A 23,446-nucleotide genomic window follows, 5' to 3' on the forward strand; every position below is an offset into this window, starting at 1 on the left:
TGCCTAGTTAAACGCTCCACAGAGGAAGAGGCTAGGGAATGAAATAATGTTGTATATGTTTCTGGATAGAGTAGAAGCAATCAAAGGAGGGAGAATGTTAGCAAAATACATATTTAAACATATATATGACGTGCAACTTTAGAAGCAAATAGTGTATAATGCATATTATTCTACCTGACAATATGGCAGTACAGCTTCTCATGCATGTAATTGCTTGTAGTGTAGCTGCAGTGTGATTGAACCCTGACCCTAGCAGTAACCAGTGCAGCAGGTGTATGTCAGTCAGCATTACTCATCTGCTCGGTTACAGAATAATACATGTATGTACAGGTATATCTGTCATCCTTCCACTGAGGAGGATAGGCTTGTGAGCTCTAACACAGAGTACAGCTGCTCAGCAGAGAGACACAGGAACCTAGTAGGACACGGAGTGAGGACTGGATATGAACAGTGTTGGAACCGTGACAGAGCAGAATTTACCAAGTACAGTCTAAGTGAATATGTGGCTCGCAAGGTTGGGCTATCCTCATGGGAAAACATGTAATAAGCATTACCTGAGCACTGTTGTAGGAATACAATGTTCTGTACTCTAGCAATGTAAATGCCTTGTGACTGACCACATCATTAATGTGTGCAAAAGATGATAGTATACAGAATGCTCATACAGATGTAACATGTATAGAGTTGAACAAATGTCTAAACTTTTACTGCATACTCCTTTGCCTCCTGCTGCACAGTAGTAAAATGTTATTAATCCCAGCTTCCTGTGTTATTGAGTGTCATTTTGAAAATACGAATGAGTGTTACAGTTTGATTTAAAAGACTTAATTGACAGATGTGTACGTTCTAGCATGGGAATAGGTCAAGCCAACCATCACAATGTCCATGTGTACCACATACACACAGCCAGTAACACGCAGTAGTAGTGCATGAAGGCATACACGACTGTGGGAATAGTACAGGACATATGGCACGTGCCAAGTGCAGATGCATGACACAAACCCCAGGATGGGTGTCCCTGCAAAGAGGAACATGTGCCAACTACACCTCCCACAGATGTACCGCCAATAAAAACACATGGCAAACACACAGACACACTACTGTCCAACACATGACTGCAACGGAGCCTGGTCAAACACCAACATGAAGCATGCACAAACAGGGACTTGAGTAATGTTTGCCTTAACACCCCCATAGGCCAAAGAAGAATAGAATGGACATATGCATGTAATGCTGTGAAGGATGTGTGGTAGTCCTCAGTATCACAGTGTTAGGGACACAGATACACTGTCATCAACAGTGACGATGTGCAACGTACACAGCATACCTGCATGTAATACAGAGGACAATCATGTGCCACAGAAATATACAGTGGCGAAAGAGTATAGTGGATAGACAATTGTAAATGTGACAAACTATGAATATAGGTTCACACGTCCATAGGTACAGGGTAGGCCATCGTCCCAGGCCCAGCCATAATACTACACCATAGTTAGGATGACTTTGCCAACCTTCTGTGCTTCAGATGAAATACCCATGATATTGCTGTATCTCCGGCAAGCACTGATAATGATGTAATCCCTGGCCTATACCTGCAATTCTCCATCCAATGGACAACATACCTGCGAACAAGGCTAGGAAGGATGTCTGTCTCACATGTACTGTGATGTAGATCCACAGCATAATGAGTGTCTGGGTGATATATGTGTCACTCAAACACATCCCATTAATGACCGTGACAAGGTAAATGTCACCTGCCCTAGTGGTTCTGAGGGATGCGGATACAGTAGGTGAAGCATACACATGACATATGGGTTGACATGGCCTCGTATGTCAGGCACAGGTCAACACTAAACAGCAGGTATGTGACGAATGTGGCAGGGGTCCTACAAGTGGGGCAGCATTACACAAAATGGTGTCATCCTGCATCTGTACAACAATCAACCTATGTGGGCTTCCCAGCTGCTGTAGGTGTATGGTCAGATACAGTCTGAATGGGGCAATGTAGTAGATCATAGGTGTAACACGTAATGGGTACAAGGAGACAATGACCTAGCCTGATGTAGATGTGAATCCCTGCACCAACAGGTGGGCAATGTAGAAGTCCCACACAACCACGATAGCAACGTGTGTGTGGAATGAATGGTGACCGCCAAACACTGTCCCCTGATCCCTGGTAATCACCCCTGTGCTGAGTGGACAGCCACCTATATGCTGGACAGGGGTGACCTAGTAGTTCTCCACAGGTATGATGTTGCATTACGTCGCATTTAGCTGTGGGACATGTCCCTGACAGCAGATATGCATACCTGGGAGGCCCCTTCAAGGATATCTGTGTCAGATGTCTGTCCCACTATGGCACCTGTTTTGCAGTCATCTACAAACACTGTTGCCCATAGCACCCCTGTGTGTGCCTGTACCGTGAAAATGTAGGTGTATGACAGGAGTGCAGACATGGAAGGGCCCCATGGGACACCACTTGTGACAGGCAGTAGGTCTGACATGCTGCCAGCAACTATGACCGTGTGGGTTGTGTCACATAGACAGTTTACAACACATTCTGTGATGTACGTGTTCACATCCCAGCCAATGGGTTTATCAACGATACCTGAGGGGGGTAATGTGATGAAGGCCTTTGCCAGGTCGAGGTAGGCTGTATGGACTGCAACACCCCCATCAGTGGCCTCGGCGACTGTCCCGAAAATGTCAACCATGCTTTAAAGGCATGAACCGCCCCTGAACAAGACAAACCGTGTGTGATGCAAAGTATGTATGTCCCCTATGCAGTCATGTACGAGCCGCAGTATGATCCCTCCCCATGTCTTTGCAGATAGGTCTCCTCAGGGTAATGGGACAGTAATAACCAGCCTCAGTGGAGGTATTGGCCTTGTGACGTGGGACTACAGTTGCCATGTGACACAACCTGGGTACCCTACCTGAGGTGAGGCTACAAAGAAATAGCTGTCCTAACTGTGGGTCCAATTCATAAATGAGATAGTGGAGTACACAGCAGGGTCACCAGCTGGTCTCATGGATGCTATGTCCACTACCCTGGAGAGAGCATGTCCCACCTGTGTGTCACAGAACATTTGGTGACCACAAACCACTGGTACACACATCTCCTCATGTGTGGGGAGGGTGTGGAGATGTCCTCACTGGACTTGTCAGCCTGTATGTTGGCAATGTGTGTATGTTGAGTAAACCCCACCTCTATGTGAACCCAGTCAGAGCATATGTGGGAGTGAGCTCCCAGGTGTCGAAAGCATAGCAACTGAAGGTGGTATGATTGTTAGCCAGGTCCATGTAGGTATATCTGTGGAATGTGCCCTGGACAATTTCATGACAGTGTGTAACTCTACACATATGATGACCAAGGGTGTCATACCTCACAAGGTGTCTGCTCCACCTTGTAGTAGCCACCTCCTCGTGTTGTACATCCTGTGTATGGCTGGGGTACACCACACTGGATGCTTGGCATTGGTACAATGAACCACAGTTGGGTAAGTGAATGACTGGCTCATGCAGTCCTGTAGGTACTGGTAGATGGCAAATGTGATTGATGCAGTGGCTGCCGTATTGTCGACCACTGGCTCAGGGTCCTTAAAGGAGACCACAGTAGTGTGCAGAATTGTGTAGTCTGCCTCTGAGCAAGCAATGTGTATGGTAACTGGCAACACTCACAGCAACGGATGCCAAAAGCAGAAGCCAATGTCCAAATAACATAGATCAACTTCTGCATGACAATATGTCTTATCATACATGTATTGACACGTGTCTGCTAATTACAATTGCAAATGGCCGGTAAGACTGGCCTAAAGTTCCCGTGATGTACACAGTCTGGGGTGTTGTTCCGATAATAAAGTGGCAATACCTCCCAATCGTGACCTCTGGGTATGGTATGAAAGTGGTTGTTAACCTGCAACATTGGATGTATAGCATTGGGTTCTGGTGTCGGAAGACATGGTTCCTGTAGCACTACACAGTATGGGTAGTCAAGCACACATCCGCGATTGCTGAACACACAGCATCAGTGAAACCCACTGCTCACAAGGACACAGTCCGACAAGCTCTACACTTTAAATATGCACAGTGGTGTCCATTGTCGGACCCAAAATTGACATCATACCAGATTCACGCCTTCTTTCAATACGAACCTGAACTCATTGTCGCCACAGGTACACATATGCACCGCAAGCGTGTTTAATGTTGATGATAGCTGTCCATGTAATGCAGCACAGATGCCCAGAAATACCCAGGGTACCGGTCCATAGAACTGCGCCCACATCACAGTCCCGCACACATGAAGGATGTGTAATGGGTACTGTCGATTGTTGCAGTCAAGGGATTCTGGGTATGTAGACTCTGGCTCGGTGTTGCTTCGCAGCCAATCCTTTGTCCCGCCCGTGGGAGGGATGTGTGTAGCACCTGCCATACTATCCGCTAATGATGCAAACCATCCACTGGAGAATGCTAAATGCAGGTGTGAAATGTGTACAGCCCTATACTAGTGTCCAGTAGGCAATTGTCATGGATGGACAACCGTATGCCCAAGATGCCACCCACAACCGCAAACCCGGTAAATTACACAGCCGCTGTAAGGCATAAGACAGGAAATACACATAGGGACTGCAGTTGACATTCCACATACAAAGTCGGACCGCCGTGCCAACACCGGCGTACACAGCACTCAATCTGCCAGCAACAGACTGAGGAGCACCCGCTACCATACAGCGGAACAGATGTGCGACCTGTGGAACACATACTAATGGCACACACACAACGCCACGTAGGATATGTAAACTATGGCATTCCCACCTAGGAACACAACATGGTTAAATGAATACATAGGTAATCAACATGTTCCGTGGTGTTATATTGGAAATACAGTGACGGATATGTCCCATTGGGATGTCTGCGGTTTATATGAAGCAGTTGCTAACCAGCATCTTTGGATGTATGTCATTTGTCCACAGTACTAGATCACCTGGTTATGTAGCACCATGTGGAATGGGTAGTCTAACAGACATCCGCGATTGCTGAACACACAGTATCAGTGAAACCCACTGCTCACAAGGACACAGTCCGACAAGCTCTAAACTTTACATATGCACAGTGGTGTCCATTGTAGGACCCAAAAATTTGTCTAAAGACAGGAATGCCGCCTTCTTTCATCACCTAACTGAACTCATTGTCGACACAGGTACACATATGCACCGCAAGCGTGTTTAATGTTGCTGATAGCTGTCCATGTAATGCAGCACAGATGCACAGAAATACCCAGGGTACCAGGTCCATAGAACTGCGTCCACATCACAGTCCCGCACACATGACGGATGTGTAATGGGTACTGTCAATTGTTGCAGTCAAGGGATTCTGGGTATGTAGACTCTGTGCTCGGTGTTGTTTCGCAGGCAATCCTTTCTCCCGCCCCGTGGGAGGGATGTGTGCGTAGCACCTGCCTTACTCTCCGCTAATAATGCAAACCATACACCGGAGAATGCTAAATGTAGGTGTGGAATGTGTACAGCCCTATACTAGTGTCCAGTAGGCAATTGTCATGGATGGACACCCGTATGGCCAGGATGGCACCCACAACTGCAAACCCAGGTAAATGACATAGCCGCTGTAAGGCATAACACAGGAAATACACATAGGGACTACAGTTGACATTCCACATACAAAGCCGGACCGTCGTGCCAACACCGGCGTACACAGCACTCAATCTGCCAGCAACAGACTGAGGAGCACCCGCTACCGTACAGCGGAACAGATGTGCGACCTGTGGAACACATACTAATGGCACACACACAACGTCAAGTAGGATATGTAAACTATGGCATTCCCACCTATGAAGACAACATGGTTAAATGAATACATAGGTGTTATATTGGAAATACAGTGACGGATATGTCCCATTGGGATGTCTGCGGTTTATATGAAGCAGTTGCTAACCAGCATCTTTGGATGTATGTCATTTGTCCACAGTACTAAATCACCTGGTTATGTAGCACCATGTGGAATGGGTAGTCAAACAGACATCCGCGATTGCTGAACACACAGTATCAGTGAAACCCACTGCTCACAAGGACACAGTCCGACAAGCTCTACACTTTACATATGCACAGTGGTGTCCATTGTAGGACCCAAAAATTTGTCTAAAGACAGGAATGCCGCCTTATTTAATCACCTAACTGAACTCATTGTCGTCACAGGTACACATATGCACCGCAAGCGTGTTTAATGTTGCTGATAGCTGTCCATGTAATGCAGCACAGATGCACAGAAATACCCAGGGTACCGGTCCATAGAACTGCGCCCACATCACAGTCCCGCACACATGACGGATGTGTAATGGGTACTGTCAATTGTTGCAGTCAAGGGATTCTGGGTATGTAGACTCTGTGCTCGGTGTTGTTTCGCAGGCAATCCTTTCTCCCGCTCCGTGGGAGGGATGTGCGTAGCACCTGCCTTACTCTCCGCTAATAATGCAAACCATACACCGGAGAATGCTAAATGTAGGTGTGGAATGTGTACAGCCCTATACTAGTGTCCAGTAGGCAATTGTCATGGATGGACACCGTATGGCCAGGATGGCACCCACAACTGCAAACCCGGTAAATGACATAGCCGGTAAGGCATAACACAGGAAATACACATAGGGACTACAGTTGACATTCCACATACAAAGCCGGACCGTCGTGCCAACACCGGCGTACACAGCACTCAATCTGCCAGCAACAGAATGAGGAGCACCCGCTACCGTACAGCGGAACAGATGTGCGACCTGTGGAACACATACTAATGGCACACACACAACGTCAGGTAGGATATGTAAACTATGGCATTCCCACCTATGAAGACAACATGGTTAAATGAATACATAGGTAATCAACATGTTCCGGTGGTGTTATATTGGAAATACAGTGACGGATATGTCCCATTGGGATGTCTGAGGTTTATATGAAGCAGTTGCTAACCAGCATCTTTGGATGTATGTCATTTGTCCACAGTACTAGATCACCTGGTTATGTAGCACCATGTGGAATGGGTAGTCAAACAGACATCCGCGATTGCTGAACACACAGTATCAGTGAAACCCACTGCTCACAAGGACACAGTCCGACAAGCTCTACACTTTACATATGCACAGTGGTGTCCATTGTAGGACCCAAAAATTGTGGAAAGAATCGAATAATTTCTTATTTCAATGCGTACCTGAACTCATTGTCGTCACAGGTACACATATGCACCGCAAGCGTGTTTAATGTTGCTGATAGCTGTCCATGTAATGCAGCACAGATGCACAGAAATACCCAGGGTACCGGGTCCATAGAACTGCGCCCACATCACAGTCCCGCACACATGACGGATGTGTAATGGGTACTGTCAATTGTTGCAGTCAAGGGATTCTGGGTATGTAGACTCTGTGCTCGGTGTTGTTTCGCAGGCAATCCTTTCTCCCGCTCAGTGGGAGGGATGTGCGTAGCACCTGCCTTACTCTCCGCTAATAATGCAAACCATACACCGGAGAATGCTAAATGTAGGTGTGGAATGTGTACAGCCCTATACTAGTGTCCAGTAGGCAATTGTCATGGATGGACACCGTATGGCCAGGATGGCACCCACAACTGCAAACCCGGTAAATGACATAGCCGCAGTAAGGCATAACACAGGAAATACACATAGGGACTACAGTTGACATTCCACATACAAAGCCGGACCGTCGTGCCAACACCGGCGTACACAGCACTCAATCTGCCAGCAACAGAATGAGGAGCACCCGCCACCGCACAGCGGAACAGATGTGCGACCTGTGGAACACATACTAATGGCACACACACAACGCCAGGTAGGATATGTAAACTATGGCATTCCCACCTATGAAGACAACATGGTTAAATGAATACATAGGTAATCAACATGTTCCGTGGTGTTATATTGGAAATACAGTGACGGATATGTCCCATTGGGATGTCTGAGGTTTATATGAAGCAGTTGCTAACCAGCATCTTTGGATGTATGTCATTTGTTCACAGTACTAAATCACCTGGTTATGTAGCACCATGTGGAATGGGTAGTCAAACAGACATCCGCGATTGGGGAACATACACCAGCAGTGAAAAGCACTGGGCAGGTGGACACAGTCCAGCAACATCTAACTTGACATATGCACATCGGTGTCCATTGTAGGACCCAAAATTCTATTCAGAGAATGCCCGCTAGCCTCCTGCAATACACACGTGACCCCCTTGACGACACCACCCCACAGGTACACATATGCACGCAAGCGTGTTCAATGTTGATGATAGCTGTCCATGAAATGCAGCACACATGCACAGAAATACCCAGGGTATCGGGTCCATTGAGCTGCGCCCACATCACAGTCCCGCACACATGAAGGATGTGTAATGGGTACTGTCCACTGTTGCAGTCAAGGGAGTCTGGGTATGTAGAATCTGGCCTCGGTGTTGTTTCGCAGGCAATCCTTTGTCCCGCCTGGGAGGGATGTGTGCGCACATGCCTCACTCTCCGCTAATAATGCAAACCATCTACCGGAGAATGCAAAATGCAGGTGTGAAATGTGTACAGCCCTATACCAGTGTCCAGTAGGCAATTCACATGGATGGACAAGCGTATGACTAAGATGGCACCCATAACTGCAAACCCCTTGTATTACACTGCCGTAGTAAGGCATTACACAAGTAATACACATAGGGACTACAGTTGACATTCCCCATACAACAAACACAGACAACCAGCCGATGAAGTCCAAAGCAAAGACGAGGTACTGTAGAGACCGCCAGTGACCACTCAGAGCACACCAAGAATTAAAGGCAGTCACCATAGTCTATTGAGCCCACTTCGCCTGCTTCATAAGCAGACTTATTCAGAATACATACAATGCAGTCCAACCTACTACATTTAAAAGCCTTAATTGGTCAGTAAATTAGATGTGCTAGGTACTAATTACATGCCTTAAAGGCAAACAAGCAAACAAACCTTACTTGGGTTACAGATTCCACACAGTGAGGACATCAGACATTGCTTCAAAGGTACAGTCTTCATCGGAAAATAGAAATATATGTACATATATGAAAGATGAACCAACATAAAATGTTTTCCAAATGTCTGACTGTGTAAGATACATATATATGTCCTACGGATTGTGCCAATATATTAACAGAACTGCAGACACCTAGTAATATAAATGAACCATAATATATACACATAAACCGTATGATTATGACTAATGTAAAATAGACCAACGAAATGTAAAGATTCACAATGTGCTAATGTAAATATTCATTTAGAAGGTTACTTAAATAAATCAATTCAGACATCCATGTCTAAATACTAACACAAGGCCAGCGAGGTGCTTGCCCTCACATGTACTGGGATGTTGTTCCACAGCATAGTGAGTGTCTGGGTGATGAATCTGTCCCAACAACACGCTCGATTAATGACAGTGTCAAGGTGTACGTCAGCTGCCCTTGTGGTTCTGAGGGATCTAACTTCTTTACGTGAAGCATAGTCATCAGATCTGGGTTCGACATAGCCTTGTATGCCAGGCACGGGTCACCTCTGGGCAAGTGGTATGCAACTGTATACAGCTGGAATTCTTTCAGTTGGTCAGTATAACACATATACCTGAGACCCTGCATCTGTTTGTCGATGAACTGTTGGTGCCTTTCCAGCTGCTGCAGGTGTTGGGTCAGATACATTCTGAACGTGGCATTGTACCCAATCATAGGTCTAATGAGTGATGAGTACAAGGGGACAATGACCTCCCCTGATCTAGATGTGAATCCCTTCATGATGATGTGGGCAATGTGGAAGGTCTACCTAACTATGTTAGCAACATGTGTGTCTAACGAACGGTTAACAACAACCCGTGTCCCCAGATCACTGGTAACCCCCTCTGTGCTCAGTGGATTGCCACCTATATGGTAGCTCGGGGTAACCTTGTTCTTCCCGAAGGGTATGACTATGCATTTCCTGGCATTTAGCTGTAGGACATGTCTCTGGTACCACTTATCCACATCTGTGAGGCACTCCTGAAGGATATCTGTGTCAGATGTGTGTCTGACTTTGGCACCCGGTTTGCAGTCATCTGCAAACATTGTCACCCATAACCCCCCTGTGTATGCGTGTACATTGGAAACGTAGATGCTGAGAAATAGTGGACCCAGGACTGAGCCCCATGGGACACCACCTGTGACTGGCTGTGAGTATGACATGGCGCCAGCAACTATGGCCATGTGTGTTCTGTGACTTAGCCAGTTTGCAACCCATATGGCGATGTATGGATTTACATTCAAGATGACGGGTTTATCAATTATACCCGAGGGGGGTATTGTGTCAAAGGCCTTTGCCGGGTTGAGGTAGGCTGTATGGACTGCTTTACCCTCATCAATGGCCTTGGTGACTGATTCTACAAAGTGAAACACGTGTAAAAGGCATGATCTGACTCTGACCAAGCTAAACTGGGTTGTATCCAAAGTATGCGAGTCCCCTATGTCTTTATCTATGTGTTCCATTATGATCCATCTCCATGGCTTTGCAGATAAGGCTTGTCAAACTAATGGTATGGTAATAACCAGGGTCAGTGGAGGCACCATCTATGTGGAGTGTGACTACAGTCGCCCTGTGCTACTACTCGGACACGTATCCTGAGGTGAGGCTAAGATTAAACAGCTGTCCTAAGTGTGGGTTTAATTCCCCATAGAGTTCCTGGAGTACACAGCTGGGACACCATCTGGACCCATGGATGCTGTGTTGACTGCCTTGGGGCTGGATGTGGGTAATGCTGGACATACCCACGGCAGACGTGGCGCTTTCCCGAGTCCGATGCCCAAGGGACCACACACATAGCCGGCCTTAGGCATAGGCCAAGTAGGTAGCCGTCTAGGGCGCTGCTCTACTCGGGCACCTTTCCAGACTCTATTTGGTGTAGGTAGACCAGGAGGGGGTAGCGGTGATGTATCGGTGGCAACTTCTGCCTAGGGCACCACTTAACCTAAGGCCACTCTTCCCGTGTGTAATACAGCAGTACCCACACCCAGACGCTGGTCATTGCTAGGGTCATTGCTAGTATGGCATATCATCTATGTCAAGAAACCATATATACCCAGACATAATGGCACAGCATAATGCCTGTTCGCCGCCAAAGGCAGACATACGCCACCCGCGGTGCGGACGCATCGCGCGAGATGTCCGCTAACAATGTCGACATTGTCTCGCTTTGTGAAACAAACTCCACATAGACATTCAATACTAAACAGCGACGGAGAACCCGATGTCCTCGTGGCTGAGCTGTTCAACCTGTTCCGCCATGTTAAATGTGTGTAGCACAGCGGAACCGCCCAAACCAAGCAACGGACATGTCTGTGGCTCAGTGAAAGTCGCCACGCAATGGTAAACCCTTGTAATATTGCGACACAGGCCATACATACGGAGGGTTAGTAATGGAAATTGGTCCGTTCGACCAGACCGTGTGCAATTAGTATAACAAGATCTACAACGGGTACACCGCCAATCGACACGGTTACGTAATAATTGGGGCCGTGACATGGTACCATGGACACGGACAAAACGTGCCCATGTGACTCATCTAACATTCAGTACAGGGTCAGGGCAGTCCCGCATAGTGGGCGGACAAGACCAAACCCAAAGCACCACAGCAACACCCTGACAATCAAGGCCTGTATGCGTATGGGATATAAGCACCTGTCATCTGAACAGCCCTGCGGTGACGACATATGCATCCTGGGCCATGAGCGAGGGGAATTAGGAATGTTCAACATGCAGTACCGCACCTTTCCCAGCAGGAGAATGGATGCCTGTGACGCGTGTGTGCGGGGATATGTAAATGTACATAGGTACCATGGGTATGCATATTAATGACAACGAACAGCTAACGGTACTGGTCACAGTAACCGCAAACGTGAATGCAGTCACGCTTGAATTACGACTATAGAACATATAGATGTGCACGCAGTACGTACGCGCCCATGCTGCAAAGACTGTTACATATATAAAGCTGTAAGTGCTTTCTGCACACGTCCGCCAACCGGATCAGACATATGTTACCGAATAGTCACAACTAACGCAAAACACGTAACCACACAGACACTGTAAACATATATAAACGGACTACGGATATGCATGTGCGCCTGCGCCAGAACCCACAATCCGACATGCGAAAGTGTGCGTGCGCGTGTGATCCAGTGGAACCAGGGAAGGTTAAGGATGTCTCCTCCACACATTTACATTCATAATTGTAAAATATATGCTTAAATAGTACTTATTGATTCCATGCTTTGTTATCGTAATGCTACTATTATACACATTGATATACAATATCCTGATCAACACACTACATTCTAAGGTGCACTCACAACAATTATCAACTATGTGTCAGGATACTGATTGTATTTACCAATATTGTATATATATTAACACATTGTTGCCGTATTATTGTTTCCATGAAGTAAGGCATGCAACACTGATATGTATATGTGACTTGGAGCACTGTCCACCTAACTATGAGCAGGTTTATTGATTATTTCGCTTTAAACCGACTCTGAAGGAAGTGTATAAGGGACGGCTATGTCATGCATTCCGCATCTCGACGATGCCCCATGTTAGTAGGTGAAAGAGCTCAGTATCCTTTCACTGTGGAGTCTATCGATTTGACAGTGTCTGTTTTGCCGATATATGTTCCATAATGTCGCTTATGAAGATGGGCAGGACGCAAGGTTTGCTGTATTTCCGCGATACTGGCACGTGGATATAGATAGGCCATGTAATACAAACGATGGGTAGTCAAGCAGACATCCACGATTGGGGAACATACAGCGCAGTCAATACCACTGGCCAGATGGTGACAGTCCAACACGCTCTACACTTTACAAATGCACATCGGTGTCCATTGTAGGACTCCAAAATTACGGCGCTTGTCTGCTATCCATCGGATCGCCAATCAGAGTACTAACCGTGACTACGGCACAGCTAGACATATGCACCACCAGCGTGTTTAAGGTTGATGATACCTGTCCATGACATGCAGGACATATGAACAGAGGTCCCCAGACTGCCGTGTCCATACATGTGCGCCCATATCCCAGTTCCGCACACATGAAGGATGTGTCATGCGCATCGTGGGGGTTGCAGCCATGATATCCTGGGTATGCAAAATGGGGCTCGGTCTTGTTTGGCAGATAATCCGCTGTCCCGCCTGCGGGAGGGCTGCGGGTACAGGACGGCCTTAGTCCCCACTAAGGATGCAAAGCATCCATTGGGTAATGCTAAAGGCAGGTGTGAAATGTGTTCAGCCCTACATCAGTGTCCAGTAGGCATTTCCCAAGGATGGACAAACGTACGGACAAGATGGCACCCATAATAGCAAACCTGGTGGAATCACACAGCCGTAGTAAGGCATAACACAGGACATACAGATGGAAACAACAGTAGATACACCCCGTAGACATCCATCCTGCCGCATAATCCCAGCGCATACAGCAGCCAAGGTGCTATCAAGTATGTGGGGATCACCCGCCCACTCTGCGGAACATACGTGCGACCTGTGGAACACATATTAATGGCACACCAACAACGCCAACTAGGAAGGTCATACTATGGTTAAAATATGGCGTTCCCACATAAATAACATACTGTCATGAATAAATAGGTTCTACATGTACCGGCTGTGTTATAATGACAATACAGTGGCGGATAGTTCACAATGGTACCTCTGAGGATTATCTAAAGCAGTTGCCAACCTGCAGTACTACAGTAACACCATATGGGTAAATTGTGGAAGGACACGGGTTCCGTAGCACTACATAATATGGGTAGGCGGACAGACATCCGGGACTGGGGAACATACGGCGGCAGTCAAACCCACTGGCCGAATGGACACAGTCCAACATGTTCTAAACTTTACATATGCACATCGGTGTCCATTGCAGGACCCAAAAATTACTCCTTAAGTAAGTGTGGGCAGCATAGTGTGAACCGGAAGAGGTGACAGCCGTGACTACGGCACAGGTAGATATATGCACCACAAGCGTCTTCAAGGGTGATGACAGCCGCCCATGAAATGCAGGACATATGAATAGGACTCCCCAGGCTGCTGCGCCCATACACGCACGCTCACATCCCATTTCCGCACACATGAAGAGTGTGCAAGGGTACTGTCGAGGGTTGCAGACATGGGATCGTGAGTATGCAAAAATGGGTGTCGGTGTGTATTGGCAGATGATTCGCTGTCCCGCCTGCAGCGGACGTGGCCATGGCATATGCGCATTCGCAATACTAATACCGATCATCCACCGGAAATGGAGAATGCAGCTGTGAAATGTTGACAGCCCGATACTAGTGTCCAGTAGGCAGTTCCCATGGATGGACAAACGCACGCCAAGATGGCACCCATAGCTGCAAACCTGGGGGAATCCCACAGCTGTTGCAAGGCATAACCCAGGGAATACAGATAGGGTCTACAGTAGACACTCCCCATTCAAAGCCAGACCGGTGGGCAGATACCGCGCATACAGCACTCAATCTGCCAGCACATCTATGGGGATCACACGCTTCCATACAGTGGAACAGATGGGTCACCTGTGTAAACATACCAATGGCACAATCTCCATGTCTGCTGGGAATGACATACGATGGTCAAACTATGGCGCTGCCAACAATGAAAGACATCCTTCGTGAATTAATAGGAGTGATGTCAATAGACCATGGCAAACACCCAATGAACAGGGAAGACTTGCTGGCACCCTATGGCCACAAACCATGTCACACATAGGTAGATGGAACAGTCAACTTAAACATTTCGTCCACGACAGGTCGCATATGGTATCCAAAGGTACTTCATAGACATGTATGCGCTTATCACCCGCTGGCTCCGTGAGACTTACACATAACATGGAAGTATCCAGGCTTTAAATGTCCACCCTTACACTTCCATTTGTCACTGTCTATGCGAGCAATGGAGATGTAGCCACAGCATAGAAAGCAGAGACGTATTGCTAACGAAACACACACATGTCAACATCACAGAAAGCATACTATGAACACACGTATTACATGATATTGTACTATGAAACACAAACAAACCAGCAACCTGCAGCAAGAATAGTCCCCGTAGTTCGACACAACACAAGTCTTCGTAACATTTAAACAGTTCATTACAACATGCAACCTTTCGTTGTTTCCACAACGGTGCAGAAAAGAGCTATGTCTAAGAATGTTCACAATCAACAATGTGAGTCTTAACATGATTTTAAATATCACACTGTTGATTGTGAACACTTTAAGGATTTGCTTATTCAGTTGTATTTGCGAAAGCAACGGAAACACACACACACACGGAAGGGACTGGAGATGAACCTACGCCTATTTACATGAACTCAGTACAGTATGAAGCATTTACAGAACGCTACCGAAGTTAACTGACGTGAGCGCTGTCAGAGGCATACTTGTAGGCTGGTGACGCCACCCGCAAGACAATAGTTGGCAATAGCCAAGGCATGTGTTGCGGAGCGTCTAAAAGCATAATCAGTCGCAGAGGCAGCTAGAAACACACACACACAGAGACACACACACGGAAGGGACGGGGACGAACCTACGCCTATCTACATGAACACACTACAGTATGAAGCATTTACAAAACGCTGCACCGACTTTACTGAACAGAGCGCTGTCACACGATACTTGTAGGCTGCTGACGCCACCCGCATGACAATAGTTGGCAATAGCCAAGGCATGTGTTGCGGAGCGTCTAAAAGCATAATCAGTCGCAGTGGCAGCTGGAAACACACACACACAGAGACACACACACACGGAAGGGACGGGGACGAACCTACGCCTATCTACATGAACACACTACAGAATGAAGCATTTACAGAACGCGCTACCGACTTTACTGAACAGAGCGCTGTCACACGATACTTGTAGGCTGCTGACGCCACCCGCAAGACAATAGTTGGCAATAGCCAAGGCATGTGTTGCGGAGCGTCTAAAAGCATAATCAGTCGCAGAGGCAGCTGGAAACACACACACACACACACAGACACACACACACACACACACACACACACACACACACACACGGAAGGGACGGGGACGAACCTACGCCTATCTACATGAACACACTACAGTATGAAGCATTTACAGAACGCTACCGAAGTTTACTGAGCAGAGCGCTGTCAGGAGGCATACCCACGTGAGTGGTATCATTTGCAGAGGCAATGCGCCCGATCGAGTTAGGACAGAGTGCGCAGTCACGCAGTCTGTTACCATCCCAAGGTCGCCGACAGTAACACGTTAGTGCTGCAGTCGGGAATACCAAGTAACTACTGATCAGTACATCACTGCCTACTGGGCATGCTCAGACACTTAGACTCGCACAGAGCAGACATGCATACACATGGTGCGACGGCATGGGTGGCGGAATGTGGACCGCCGTGTGTGTCCAGCCACACAACAGAAACCTGGCCATGCCACAGACGTGGCCGCTATGTAGGGGATACAGGCATGCACCCGGGTATAACTGCAGACGGGCGGTGTGCACTGTGCTGTGTGTCTATCTACACAGCTGCCTACTGGGCATGCTCAGACACTTAGAGTCGGCACAGAGCAGACATGCATACACATGGTGCGACGGCATGGGTGGCGGAATGTGGTCCGTCCTGTGTGTCCAGCCACACAACAGCAACCCGCCATGCCACAGACGTGGCGCTGCTGCGGGAATATCTAGGTGCAATTAACCATGTGTAGGACTGGCCTACAGTTTGTTGCATGCTACAGACAACCCTCCCAAACACAGGATACCTTCACAGATGTCCTGAGGACACTGGTGAGTGGGCATGCTCTCACAACAGCACCGTATTGGGTGACATGAACCACCCATACATAGCCTGGGAACATTACCCATGGCACAACACACTACGCCAGCGGTCCCAGGTGTTCACACACCTGGCCACTGTTAAACAGCCATGCACCATACATACTAGGGGATGTCTGACAGTTCTGCCCATCACACATGGTGAGGATATGCCCCACACAGGATGTACAGCCCTCAATGGTGATGCAAGACCGTATAGTGGATCCACTGGTCATCCACATCCTGTAACCAACACCAGCATGGGGACCTCAGTGATGACCTCTCCACAGAAAACCACACACATCATACGACCGGTGTGGTACCCTACAAGTCCTCCATGCCAGTGTTGAACACAGGCCAGACCGGCAAACGCCTAACAAATGCCTTCTCTGAGCACCCACATGCATGTCTGCAACAGGCAAACATGATGACATCAGGACCTTGTCCACCACAGGTAGGCACATGGTGTGGTGGACCGCAGCCACTGACTACCTGTACATCAACAGTTGGAGCTAATACATGGCAGAGCAATGACAGTACCAGGGAAACCATCACCCATTCATACCGGCGTCACCATACGGCCCCACATACCATCATCCACGGCCGCTTGTGGGAGTGGTACTGCAGAGGGCACATGAGACAACCATAGGGCCTTCCCTAACTGTGGTAAGGACATGGTTGGGGCACACAGACTTGGCTGGAAATGGTCCAGAATGGTACAACAGTCACTGCACCCACAGACATTGTCTGCAAACCAGCGGACATGTTCCATGCATACATCCCCCCCCCCAAGAGGGAACATATCCATCCCACCAGAGTGTATCCTCCCAGACATCTCATATGGCCTGGAGTGATCCCATATCTCTATGGCGGTTGACACGGCAGCAATGGGCACCGATAGTGTCCCTGGCTGTGTGCTACCCATCCTCATTGAGGCCCTCGGCCCACACATGCGCCACTGTGTCATGTTAGCCTTACTATGGGCTATGTCCCCAATGGATGCCATATGGCATCTGTGGTCCCACTATGCCAGGGTAGTGCTCTTATGGACTGTCGGCAGCCACACCCTATACGCTTGACAAGCCTTGTCTGCAAAGCTGTGGGGGGGTCCATACAGGTGGCCATGGTTACAGATAGCGGTGTACAGCCAATACCGAACATACCCACAACTACATAGTCAAGGGCGGATCCTGCCTCCCGAACCTGCTCGTCCTGTCTGGAGTGGTCACCAAGGCCATTGATGGGGATACGTGGGTTTGCACACAGTACCATGACCTGGTGGGAGCGTTCAGAGCACACTACACATGGGACCCATGGAAAGGCTCGCCAGCATACATGTGGGGACATATGTCACCCGATGCTTCTCAGACAGGTTGGAGGTCACACCACACAGGGTTGGTGCTCAAGGTGCCTTGTCACACTCATATCTGGACCCAGTGGAGGCCCACAGGGCTCACTCCTGGGCCCCTGCCATATGGCATCCGACCTTCCAATGTGCATGCAATCATAGGGGATTGTAGCAGACAAGGTATGCAGATGACTACGCACCGCCAACATACCCAACACCCCACGCTACACGGACATCCACCTAGGGCGACATAGACATGGATGACTGGTGCCAGAGCCATGGCCTGCTACTAAATGCCAGAGAAGGTGCAGCACTACCCAGTGTGAAGGACATGTTCGTCCCAATGTCACATGTAGGTGGTACGCCATTAAAGATGGTGGACATGTTCAGGGAAATGGCTACCACACCTGTCGGCAACCTCTGTCAACACACACAATGGCAATGTGGGTGTGAAGACATTCCATTGTGGCCTCCTGGTCTGGATGGAATCGCAACCACATCAGGGTGTTCATTGTACCCCTGTACACATCACACACCAGAGCAATGACTGCGCATAATGGCACATGTGGCCTGTAGCTAACCTGACGCCTGCAGCACTCGGAAGGACCGCAAACGCTCCACAAGTCGCGGATGACGGTGCTAGGACATGTGTCACAAGCTGCACGGCCAAGGGGACACCGGCTGTAAATCTTCACAGCACATCTGCTCCGTGGTGATCTGTGCCTGGCATACACGGCCATGTCTGACCTGGGTGACATGGGCACATTCCACCTCCCAGGCTCCATGCAAACACGGGCACAGAAGCGACTGTCAAACACCTCAACACAAAGATGAGTGTGACGTGCTGGGGGAACAGGGTTAACGGCCAGACACCCCCTACAACACGGGGAGGAGTGCCAGGCCATGTGAAGGAAAGGCCCTGACTGCCTTCGCCCAGGACTGCTAATGACGGTGGATGTGTGACGATAGTTATGCGCCAGGCAACATCTGTGTGTCACTGCTAGACCAGGGACTGGGGACTGATGGATATGGCATCCCCATCCTGAGGGGTGTTAGACGCCACACACAGTCATGCTAGGTCCACACATGTCGAGGGCACATATCCTGTTACGCTCATGTGCGCCTATGTAGCTATGTAGGGTCCATGCCGGATGCGGTAACTGTGCTATGCTGATTTTGCCAAACATGCCTGTGGTTACCTCACGATTACACGGGGAACTAATTACAGTGCTCCCAGTAGGCACGCAAGTACACCATCAGTATCATACGGGTTAACTGCACCGACATGGTGCTACACATGTAACCACCACACATACTGTGTACACATATCAATGAATGCTGCACCTGTCCTGCATGGTATGTCTGCTGCATGATGTCCGTGCACAACCCACATCACATACACACCTGTCACCAGCCATACACACACACCACAACATACACATCACGTACTATGCGGACACAGGTATCACATACACCTCTCACTATCGTGTCCACCCTGTGCATCAGAATATGTTAGCTTAACCATGCAGTGATGGTGTAGCTCACAGTTATGCGGCAGAGACTTCATCATATGCACAGGGTGATATGTGTGCCACAGGCATGGGCTGTACCAATGGATGACATCATGTGTGTGTGTAAGGGCCTGTGCATTGAGTGGGCATGACTATGTAGATTGCATGTGGGTGTGGTGGAGCCCTACAGTTGTGTCTGCTGTGTGTGGGTGTGTGTGTACACAGTTCAGTCATCTGTGATGCCTACACGGGGTATGCTTGGCAGCCCCTGACTGTACAGTGCAGGTGTTATGGCTCACTGTGTCCGCCGGTGGCGACGTGACCCACGCCTGCCTGGGGTCGCACGGGCACGACCGGGTGGAGGTACGGACTGTCCACTCTCCGATGTCACATGTCCGCTGGAAACGTGCCCACGACGGGCCGCCCAGGGCCACGCCCACGTGGCCTGCTCTGTCCTGGTGTGGATGGTGTAGTAGCAGCTGCACTGCTGCTGCTACCAGCACTGTCTGGGTGGGCATGGGAGGTGGCACGCACACGCTGACCTGCAGCAGGTGGTGTTGCTGGCACACGCCCACGCGCCCTATGCCTCACCCCTACCTGGGGTTCCTGCACGGACTGCGCGACGCCAAGGATGGCCATGCCTCGGTCGAGGATACCAGCCATGTCACCCAATCTCCTATCCAGAACATCGGCAAGATGCTGTTGTGCATTCGCCAATGCCTGGATGTTGTCATTCAAGGTACGGATTGCGGACCTCTGCAGCCTCTGCCCTTCCTGGTTCTGCCGCTCGGCACGTGCCTGCGCCGCCATTACAGTCTGGAACATGCGCCTGGTTATACCAGCTGCTGCACCCTGTACGGCAGGTGTATGTCTAGCGGTGCTCCCCCACGAGCAGCACCTGCCACATGCCTGCGTGGCACTGCACCAGTCCTTACACTGGCAACATCGTGTGTACCCACACCTTCTGCAGCCACCACACATTCCTGCTCCGGGCCAAGAGACGCTGACAGACCGTCATCTTTGGACAACGGTGTTGGGGTATGTGTCGGCATCTGAACCGTGAGCGGGTTGAAAGGGACGATGTGTGATGTTCTCCAGTGGCACAGTGTCTGCCTGTGACGACCCTGCCTGTGCCTCATGCACATGGTCATCACCACTAGTATCTGTGGGGACACTAGCATCAGATTGACCGCAGGAGGGGAACTCACCTACAGCACCTGTCAATACAAAGACATACCATCGGTTACAATACAGACACACACACACACACACACACACACACACACACACACACACACACACACACACACACACACACACACACACACAGCATGCATGTGATAATGCAGGTGGCATGCAGCATTCACACAACACAGACCAGTGAATGCAGACCAGACATTCATAGTGGCAGTATGTACACTGCCCTGGTGGGGACAGTACAACAGGCAGGTGTCATTTAGTAGGCATGCAGTACACACATTCATGGTAGTTCGCATGCATCAGCGTGATACACCGTGGCCACGGGCGAGTTGAGAGTACACATGGCTGCCGACACTATGTAATGTACACCGCAAACATGTGCAGTATCATGTGGACATGTGACGATGGTGTCCCACCGCATGCACCACATCACAACGGCTGTCACGGTGCAGTGTTATGTGTACAGTCTACAGATACAATGTATGGGTAACACTGATGTCTGTGCAGGTACGGTTGCTGTGAGCTGTGTACATAGCTGTACAGTGTGGAGTGCGGGCTCTGTGCCACTGCACAGTAGCAGGACACAGCTATGTGTCTGTGCGATGCGTGACCTGGACGCATTACATTGCCATGTCTGTAAGTCAGTTCAGCTGCTCAGCAGCACGTATATGGTGGACATTGGAGGCACCTGTAGTAGCTGTGGAGAGGCATTCCATGTCACTGGTGTACTACATCGGATGTCCAGGGGGTCCACTACAGTGATGAACCCACTATGTGTGTACAGGGTGCAACGGTGACTACCCACTGTGGATGTGCTGTGTGGCAACATGCCTGTAGGTATCGACCATGGCCTTGTCTGTCTGAGTCATTGACAATTGTGTGTGGTAGACATCGTGCACACGGCCCTGTGGTGGCCCATGTGACATACAACCATACTAGTGTGAGGTGTCACATTCTCTACGGATATGCTGACAGTGTGGATGTCTGCTATGTTGTGCATAGGTCATGTCATGGTGTGACAATGCTGCAGCCAGACATCCACGGCATGGGACATGGCATGTGCCATGTCACAACGTGTGCACCCGATGCAGGGGCATGGGTCACATTGGTAACACCTGTGCTCTGGCCAGATCACAGCTCACTATGTGGTACTGTGTGCATACTGCACTGGCATACCAATGCATACTACACATGCAGCCATTGTGTAACACCTACACCATTGTATGCATAGCTGAATGCACGTAACACACCAATAGGTTGTGTGGTGTCATACCACTCTACGCTAACGGTTGTATCTACTGTACATGGGTGGTGTGTGTGTCGGTTGGTGCGAGCTGTATACCGTGACTGGGGCACACACAGGTGAGCATGTCATGCCTAGACACATGGGTAATATCAATACAGCAGAACATGCCTTTGACTAGCAACAGACTTACCTGCAACAGACCCTTGTCCTTGCGACACGCCAGACGTACCTGTAAAGACATTACACAAAGGTATACACATTAGCCATTACTATCTCCACGGTCAGCACTGTGCATGTCACATCATGCATGTGTGTTAGCATGTGCTATGCACATGTCTGCTAACACAACATAGCATACTATGGTTTGCATCTTGTGTGGCCATATACCTGGCATGTATTGCTATATCATGTGTTGTACTATGACACCCACACACACGCCGCTTATCATACAAACATGCAACACTGACTTACCAGTCGGCTCCAGGCTCATAGTTCGGGAGACACCCACCTCCACGATGGACGCAAGTGTTTCTGCGTGTTGTTCCGCGGGTGTCCCCAGACTGGCCAGGAGCTCCTCCGTGGCTGTGAGTGGGGCTGGGTTGGTGGCCCACCACCTGTCCCACGCTGTTGCCTGGCGATTGCAGCGCACGCTGTCTTGCATGCCGGATCAGGTCTGTGCAGTGCCTGCGGATTTGCTGATAGCTGCGGTTGTATCCGCCCAGGCTGTTCACCCTCCTGCACATCTCCTCCCACATCTCCTGCCGCTCCTGTGCCTGCTGTGGCACATGGCTGAATAGCACGGCGTGATTACTATGGAGGTATGGAATTATCACCTCCTCCTCCTGTCGGATGAAAGGTGGAAGCCAGGAACGTGGCATTATCTGGAAGACATAATGATGGTGGCAGGTCACATTCACACTGCTGTGCTGGCATACTGTTGGAAATACATTGCTATGACATGTACGACATCTGCACAGTGATCTGTGAATGGCATCGTGGCAGTGCACAGCCGATGTTTTTGCTTCACACCATTGAGCACTGGGTGTCACATCATATCTGTGTGCCACCCCATCACACTGTACACGCACCATGTAGATGTTAGCCTGCCGTGGACATGTGTACCTGGCTGCACCTATGTCCAAATCAGTTGGCATAGGTCCCCATGTGACGTCTGTGCTACTGTTCACCTGGACGCTGTGTATATGTCAGTACACATCACGTCTGTGTCCATTGTGAACGCCAGCAGCGCA

Source organism: Protopterus annectens, chromosome 4.part0 (assembly GCF_019279795.1).
Source record: "Protopterus annectens isolate FY-2018-M chromosome 4.part0, PAN1.0, whole genome shotgun sequence".
Classification (NCBI taxonomy): Eukaryota; Metazoa; Chordata; order Ceratodontiformes; family Protopteridae; genus Protopterus; species Protopterus annectens.